We start from the raw sequence: 9,193 nt of genomic DNA, 5'->3' as shown, positions 1-9,193 counted from the left end.
GTATGCTGCTACCTGGAACATGGTTCACTTTGCATATGATGCCAGCTTCTGTACAGTCATAGATGGACTCGCTTTTTGCTGTGGTTTATAAGGGTTTACAAAGGTTTACAACATATTAGTTGTAAGTGATGAAAACACAACTTAAATAGCTAAGGTGAAAAGGAGAATGTGCTAAATGGATGTTGGGCTGCCTCATGGAACCCAAAGATGAGATTGGGTCACTCCCAACCTCAGGAATGGCCCTCGGACATAATCCTATCCTTCTCTGCCTTGGTTTATTCCTCCCTCTCTCGCTTCCTCCTGGACTGCGTTTCTTCTTTTAGCTTCTTTGGTGCATATTGTCGGAAATGGGAGAGAGCAGCATCTCTTTCTTAGTTTTAAATTTTCCGGGGAACCGTTGTAGTTGGCCTGAAATGTGGCCACAAAGGGGCCTCACCTTATATTCACAGGTGTAGTGGGGGAAGGAAGAAGAGTCCTCAGAAAGGAGATGAGGTCCCCACTGGAGGAGGTGCTGAGTGGACACAATGGGAGGAGTCCACTTTCTTGTACGCACTTTTCTCCACCACAGCTGATGCTCCATGTGAGCGCTTGGCCGTGGGAGATTGGAAGCGTCATCTTCCTAGAGGGGTAAAGTGATTCTGAGGGGGCACTGGCTAATGGCTATTGTAGATATTGCCTATCACTGGTCATATTGTGTTTGATGACTGGTGATATGCTTGGAGTGAATGAATACAGGGTCCCAGGAAGTGTAGCTGGCACCTTGTAGGTGATGCTAGAAGGTGAGAAAATGTCACCAGATTAAAAACTCAAAATCGCAATTTTAAGAAGATGGGTAACAGTGGAGGTTTTTTTTTTTCTTCTCATGTGCAGGTAAAGCAATCAGAATTTAAGATGTCAAAATTATTTTGGACGATAAAGCAGCTGTTGGAGTGTGACAAGTGGCCAGATATACATAATGGGAGCTGTGCTTTGGGTGAAAGAGAAACTTACCTTTTGTCCCTTATCGGTACATTCATTCATTTTGAAAATTTGTGTTGAGTGCCCACCTTGGTAGGCATTCACAATGGTGAATAAAAGAATCCTAGATTCTGCCCTCTAGTTTTTAATTAAGTGTGGATTAGAGACATTAAAACCCACGGGCGCAGGTGTGAACAGGTAAGTACAGGGAGCATGGGTACCTCTAGCATGAACAGGCTGAGGGTCTTTAACTTGAAGGTTGGAGTGGGGAGTAGGTGTGCAGCAGACAAAGCAGGGAGGAAAAGAGGGAGGGTTCCAGGAAGTGGGAAGAGTTTGTTCCAGGCTCAGAGAGAATACCTCCTTTGAGAGCTGAAGGTTTAGCTTTCTGGCAGTAGACAGAGGAAGTGAGAGTGACTGGGTGAGGCTGTGGCTGTCAGGGCAGTTCATAAGAGTCTTGCCATCCTTGGTAAGGATTCTGCTTTATCCCAGAGGCACTGGGAAGCTTTTGAAGGATACTGGGCTGTTATAATACTTTGAATATTAGGAAACCAACATATTAGTTTTCTATGGCTGACCTAATAAATTATCGCTTTGTGGCTTAAAGTAGCATAGTTCTAGAGATTCTAAGTCCAAACTGGGTCTCACTGGGCTAAGATCAAGGTGTTGGCAGTGCTATGTTCTTTCAGGAAGCTCTATAGGAAGCTACTTTTTCTTGCCTTTTCCAGTGTTTGGTGACTGCTTGCATGTTTTAGCTTGTACCCCTATTCCATGAGGACGTGGACATCTTTGGGGGCTGTCTTCTGCAAGCCACAGATACTGAGCATGGAGATGACACAATTGGATTCATGTCTACTCCATTAGAATGGGAGCTACAGCTCTTTTGCTCACCACTGTATACTGTACTTGGCATGGTACCCTAGCTCACAATAGGTACTTCATAAATATTTGTTGAATGAATGAGGAAAAAGATATTTAAGTATTTTGGGGGTGCAGAGGGAAGAATGGGTAATTCAGGGACAAGAATGGATGCAGAGGGGCCGGTTAGAGAGTTACTGTGCAGAAGAGGAATCACAGTTGGCTGGATGAGGTAATATCAGTGTGTGGATTTGAGAACATAGGAGACAGAATCAGCGGGATTTGGAGGGTGGTCAGATATGGGGTAGGTGATGCCCTGATGTTTAGCTGGAGCACCATGAAAGGTGTAATGTTTCTAACTGACCCGGAGAACTCGAAGGAAGAGCAGGTCTGGAGTGAGATGATGAGCACAGATTTGAATGGGCTGAGGTTGAAGTGCCCAAGGTTGAGGTACCCAAGTGTCAACTCCTCACAGGCAGTGGTACATGACTTGCAGGCCCAGGAGAGAGGCTGAGGCTGGAATTGAAGATCTGGAAGTCACCCCTGCATCTCAGCAGTTGTTCACAAAAGTCATAGACATTGTCGTGGAGAGGAGAAGTAGAGCTGGGAAAGGTGAGCGAACCTAGATTTTGTAAAACTGAATCACAGTTTTACAAAATCTGTTTCTCATGCCAGTATTGTTGATATTTGTGTTGAAACTTAGGCTTGAAGAAGAATCACTGTTTTTGTCATTGTGTTGTTTTTATGGACCTTTCTTATTAGAATGAACTCCGTGGGTTAGGATGAAACAAAAAATCACACTTTTTAGAAAATCTGTTTAGAGATTGCTTGCATTTAAGTTCTTTGTGTGAGATTTGAGATTTGGATCCAGTTAGGTGTACATTTATCAAGTTTGAATGGGGAGTGTTGTAGGTGCCCCCAAACACTGTAATGTCCAAATAGGCACCTCTGGAGGAGGGAGGAAACTGGGGACTGTGTCCATCTAAACTTTGTTTCGTTGTTTACCTGCTTTTGAGCCAGAAGAAAAGGTCCCAGCCTGACTATCCTGAGGCCCAGCAAGAGTGCTGAGCCTTAGAGTAGCAGTTATGAAGGATGGAAAGGGCCAGGGAATTGCCAGAACATAGTGACTTCACCTGGGCAAGGGAGGGAAGCCCAGTTCACAAATCTAAATGGGAAAAATGAAGAGAGAGTCTTTGGGACACCTGCACTTAAGAGTATAGGTGAAGTGGCCAGGTGCAGTGGCTCATGCCTGTAATTCCAGCACTTTGGGAGGCCGAAGCAGGTGGATCACCTGAGGTCAGGAGTTCGAGACCAGCCTGGCCAACATGGTGAAACCACATCTCTACTAAAAATACAAAAAAAAGTGCCAGGTTTGGTGGCGCATGCCTGTAATCCCAGCTACTTGGGAGACTGAGGCAGGAGAATCACTTGAACCCAGGAGGTGGAGGTTGCAGTGAGCCGAGATCGCACCATTGCACTCCAGCCTGGGCAACAAGAATGAAAATCTGTCTGGGAAAAAAAAAATAAAAAAAAGGAAATTCCGAGTATAGATGAAGTGAATGACCTTAGAATAGTTAAAGAACTTGAGAAAAGCCTGGGATACTTCAAGTTTTTCTGAGATCCTAGGTATAAAGAAACAAACAAAAACCCAATTTTAAAAAAGATGAAGAAAGAAAAAGCTAAAATAACCTTTCAAGCATTCTGGATTCTGTGAGTTTACATTTAACACACAAATTGTTATTATTATTACTGTTATTGATATGGAATCTCTATCTGTCACCCAGGCTGGAGTGCAGTGGCATGATCTCAGCTCACTGCAACCTCTGCCTCCTGGGTTCAAGCTATTCTTCTGCCTCAGCCTCCCAAGTAACCGGAATTACAGGTGCCCACCACCACGCCTGGCTAATTTTTGGTAGTTTTAGTAGATACGGGGTTTCACCATGTTGGGCAGGCTGGTCTTGGATTCCTGATCTCAAGTGATCCACCCAACGTGTTGAGATAACAGGTGTGAGCCACTGCACCTGACCCAAACAAATTCTTTTTAACCTAAAGACAAACTGTTCAACTCAGTATAATGGTGTTGGGCACAAGATATTTATAGGGTTTATAAAAACCAATTTATTGTGTGTAACACGTGGTGTGGCCTGATAACAGAGGAAATCAAAATTGCATGGTGAATATCATCTTTCAACTATGTATGTCATCTATGTATGTCATGTAAGTGTCTTGAAAGTTAAAATTTGAGACCCTGTGATTGTGACGTCAAGGTCAAATGGCTCTCCTGCGACAGCCCTTAGTGCATTCTATTCATTATTTAAAAGCCAAATAAAGTGTTCTTTCCTTCACTTTAACATTAATCAAATGCCAGGAAATGAGCCCTACTGGGTGCTCAGGACGCAAAGATAAATAAAACACAACCTCTTCTAGAAGGGCTCACAGATGACTGAGGAAGCAGCCCATCACAGCAGCTAACTCTGATTTGGGATGATCTTCCTGGCTTTTGCTATCTTTCCATGAGTCTGTGGACTCAACGCTTATCTCATCTCCTTTCCTTCTCCTTGCTCTTAGGTTCTCTACTACTTTTTAAACAAAACTCATACAGCTTGTATTGCTCTTTTTTAATGAGAAAATAAATGAAACATTATTATAAATATTTGTTATAAAATATTAAATATGATTATGAACAATTTTAACGCAAAATAATGAGAAAATGCCTTACCTTTCATTGCAGGCTGTTCAGTACGTGGCCTTGTACGCTCAACAGAAACGGTCGTGCCGATGGCTACTTTCTGATGTTATGGTTCCTTTTCGACTCCTACATCGCAGTAGTTTAAAATGACATGTGCAAAAACTGCTCCTTCTTCACTAGAGTTGTCTTTCCTTTCTTCTTTTTGGTAATAGAAACTCTGTCCTGCAGGTGGCAATGGCTGCTCAGAGAGAAACTACATTTCCCGCCTCCTTTGCAGCTAGGTGTGGTGGTCGGAGTAAATTCAGGACAATAAGATCTGAGAAAAAGCCATTCCTGGAGCTTTTGTGTTGTGCCCTAAAACAGAAGCTTCTAGTTAGCTATTATTGCTCTTATTATCGCTACTTTTGGCACTCTAGGAGAAAAAATTTTACCTCTCTCTGACCCCCAGGGAAGGAGTGCATATATACATATTATCATCTCTCTTATCTCCCTCTGTTGTAAGAGCCTTCTTTATCTGCCAGGCTTCCTGTGGAGCTCATTGAAATCTTACTCATATTTGCCTCTCTAGTCCCTGAGTATACTTGGCACATTAGCATGTCCTATAATATTTATGAATGAATCAAGGAATACCCTGTACTGCATCATGTTGATTGGGGTCATCTTTCAAAGTATTGCAAGAATCATAAGAAAGTATCTTACCTTGGCCAGCATGGTGGCTCGTGCCTGTAATCTCAGCACTTTGGGAGGCCAAGGTGAAAGGATCACTTGAGCCCAGGAGTTTGAGGCTGCAGTGAGTGATGATTGCGCCACTGCACTCCAGCCTGGGAGGTGGAGCAGAACCCTGTTTCTTTAAAAAAAAAAAAAAAAAAGAAAAAGAAAAAGAAAAAAAAAGTATTTTATCTGTTTTTGCCAGTAACTCAAAATTGTTGATAGCAATTGATTATATTTCAATAATTAACCCTTCCCCACATCCCACCCCATGCCATACACATTGAAGAATGGACTTTATGTTTCTGCCATCCATGAAACATCCAAATATCTAGACATCAGTAGCAACCTTTTGTATTCAACAACTATTCATTAGTGTGTGACCACATTCTTCTGCCAATGTTAAATGCTCATTTTAGATAATTTATTTGGTGGGTGCTTTATAGGAAATTCAGCTTTCCTATGAAGAGGTGGATCAGATATGTTCCTTTTAACAAAGATGATTTAAACACATTGTAACTGGGAAGAAGATGTCATGTTTTAAAGGGAGGCTTTGTTTATGGAATTATCATCCGAATAAAGTAACATTTTGGAGCATCTCTGGGTGATGAGACCCAAAGGAACGACACTAGATACTGCTAGGAGCCATCAGTGCCATCTTCCATTTTTTGAACTACTGCAATTTTCCCTGATTTGGGAACCTCAGGCTAATTTTTTTTGGGCTCTGAAAACTATCTCGGGACACCCTCTATCAATTGCCATTTATGTGGTAGGAGCATAAACAGAAAGGCCCCTTTTCTCCCCTGAGGCAGGGTGGAAAGAAGAAACAAGGCTCTTGTACTAAAGTGTCACCACGCGCAGCAATTGCTAATCGTGGTGGAAATAACGTGGTCTTTTCCTTTCCCCTCATTGCTTTTATATAAACAGCCAAACACAGTGAATCAATTTTTCAAACAAACTTGTAAAATCAGAAAATACAACGACCTTTAACAGTTGGTAGCATGAATTATCAGGGCCTACAAAGAGGTTTTTAACTATTGAAACATGTTGGCAACAGGACAAATGAGGTTTTTCCCCTTCCAACCCGTTAAAAATAGCTTTTATAAATTCTTAACTCCCTCTGATGGTGAGCTTACCATTAATCACCTTTATGACATCTTATATTTAGGCCACGGATAAATCCATGGGTCCTAATCAACCACTTTCCTGAGGAAATTGGCCAAATCCCGACTGGAGGTGGGGGATGAATCACAACCACCCTGCTATTCAGACAAATCTCTTTTCAAGTGCCCTTAAAGCCTTTTTTTTTTTTTTTTTTTTTTTCATACACCAGCGAAGACAGCCACACAGGAAACAATAATAGTTTAATCTCTTGAAAAATTTCCTTCCTGCATTGCATTGCTTTCAGACAGGTAGTCAGAGCCAGCCAAGGAAAATTAGCAGCAGCTCCTGCCAAGAGCAGGCTGCTACTTGAGCCTGTTCATTTCACTGCCCTCCTCTTCCCTGGCTGCAGCCAGCAGCCTACTTGTGCTCCCCGGGACACTGTCTCCTCCATGGGCCCCCAGTGGGTGTTCTTCTGTTCAGAGGTGACTTCACTGACATTGGGAAAGAGAACAACAAGGTGAAGAGCTGCTTGGTGACTCATTGCATGGCTAGATATTTTTAAAGCCTCTTCTTCCTTCTTCTCCTGGAGTTCTCTGGAGCTTCCAGTAGGGAGGACAATGTGTTATCTGGAGAAACACATCTGGCTCTCAGAAAAATGCAATTCCTCGCAGCTGGAGCCATTGTGAAGCTGTGTCTGTCCTTTGCTCATGGAAGGCTCCCGTCTGAGTGGTGAGCAATGCAGCCTATTTGCAAGACCTCTGGGAGTATTTTCATTTGAACAAGGCTCTAAAGAATCAGCTGTTTCTGAGATTTGTGAGATACACATGTCCACTGGCTTTACCTTTGGCAGGCGGTGCAGGACACCAGCCTTTAGGGATACTGAACAATTCATTGCAGATTTCGTGAGAACCATCATAGACATTATTCCTTAGAGGTTAGGCGGCATTTTTCATGAAGGCCTCAAGCTGCCTCAGAGGAGTTTCTTCTAACAGCAAATTTATTCAACTGTGGACAAAAAGACTCTCAGCTTCTCCATAGGCCACTGACAGCAGGCTTGGCTTCCTGGATTGCCCATGCCCATCTGTCCTCTTGACCCCATGGCTACTGTCTTCTCTAACCATCGACCACATGCAGGCTTCTGCTGTAACACAAGCCAATGCTTCAGCTCAGAGTTCTGGCTTCTCTTCCAACAGTGTTTTTATTCTTTCCCTTGCCTTTGTAATTTCATGAACAACTTGCAGGGCCTGGACAAAGTTAGTTGCATTTCTGTCTCTTGTGTATTTCTCCCTTCCCCTGTGTGTGGTGTGTATAAAGAAAAAGTAATATGTTTTATAGAGACTAGAATGAGGAGGGTGGGGGAAGATTCATTGGCCGAACTTCTGATTGGCACAAAGGAAAATGAACAAAATTAGTTATTGTAAAAATAGCCCCTCAAAGCCACCCACGGTGTCTGGAAATTCTCTGGAACTGTTCCCATGCATTTTTAGGCCAAGCAGAAAGTAGATGAAATAGCGCCTGTTTTCATCTCCTTTTCCCTCTATTGTCAAGGATAACTGAAAAGTAAGCTCTGTAGTATTTTCCGTAGACAAGTGCCTTAGCTAGCCAGGAATATTTTCACAGCAGTCCAAGTAAGAACGTCGGCAATCCATATTCACATAGGAGCCAAGGAGGAGCCCACCCTGTTGTGAAGGAATAGCAAAGGTCTTGAAGATGTTCATCATGGTGTTATTTATCATGTCAATAAATTATTAATAACCTTTCCAGCAATAAGGAAGTGCTAAAATCATTGTCTAACATCCATTCAATGGACACCATTCACAGCTATGAAAAGACACATTTTCTTTTTTTTTAATTTTTATTTTAGGTTTGGGGGCACATGTGAAGGTTTGTTACATAGGTAAACATGTGTCATGGGGATTTGTTGTACATATTATTATGTCACCCAGGTATTAAGCCCAGTACCCAATAGTTATCTTTTCTGCTCCTCTTCCTCTTCATACCCTCCCCATCAAGTAGACTCCAGTGTCTGTTGTTTCCTTCTCTGTGTTCACAAGTTCTTATCATTTAGCTCCCACTTATAAGTGGGAACATGCAGTATTTGCTTTTCTGTTTCTGTGTTGGTTTGCTAAGGATAATAGCCTCCGGCTCCATCCTTGATCTTATTCTTCTTTATGGCTGCATAATATTCCATGGTGGATATGTAATGCATTTTCTTTATCCAGTCTGTTATTGATGGGCATTTAGGTTGATTGCATGTTTGCTATTGTGAACAGTGCTGTGGTGAACATTGGCATGCATGTGTCTTTATGGTGGAATGCTTTATATTCCTCTGGGTGTATTCCCAGTAATGGGATTTCTGGGTTGAATGGTAGTTTCACTTTTAGCTCTTTGAGGAATCGCCATACTGCTTTCTACAATGGTTGAACTAATTTAAATTACCAACAACAGTGTATAAGTTTCCCTTTTCTCCACAACCTCACCAGGATCTGTTATTTTTTTGAAAAGTCACATTTTTGAAAGAAAGCTAAATTGATGGCAGATACTCTTACATTAAGTGAAAGAAAAGTAGGATGTACTGTTTATACTATTTTCTAATTTAAGTATATTTATTGCAGAAAAAATTATTTCTGGTTAATGAAATTATGAGTGATTTTAATCTCATTTTTATAACTTTTTCTATTGATAATTTCTAAAATGTTTTTAATGAAAGATGTTTTTAAGTAGTCATACAGGCATCATTTCTGACTGGATCACTACAACCAATTTTACTTTTCTAGAGCCTTGAATTCCTCTTCAATTGTCTTCTTTTCTCATGACTTTGCCCATGGAAGTCTATGTAATTTGGTTTTCTTTGAGACAGAGTCTTGCTCTGTCACCCAG

The sequence above is a fragment of the Mandrillus leucophaeus genome, unplaced genomic scaffold (genome assembly GCF_000951045.1).
Source record: "Mandrillus leucophaeus isolate KB7577 unplaced genomic scaffold, Mleu.le_1.0 Scaffold582, whole genome shotgun sequence".
NCBI lineage: Eukaryota > Metazoa > Chordata > Mammalia > Primates > Cercopithecidae > Mandrillus > Mandrillus leucophaeus.
The sequence above is the reverse complement of the archived record's forward strand: the minus strand, read 5'-3'. Positions refer to the sequence as shown.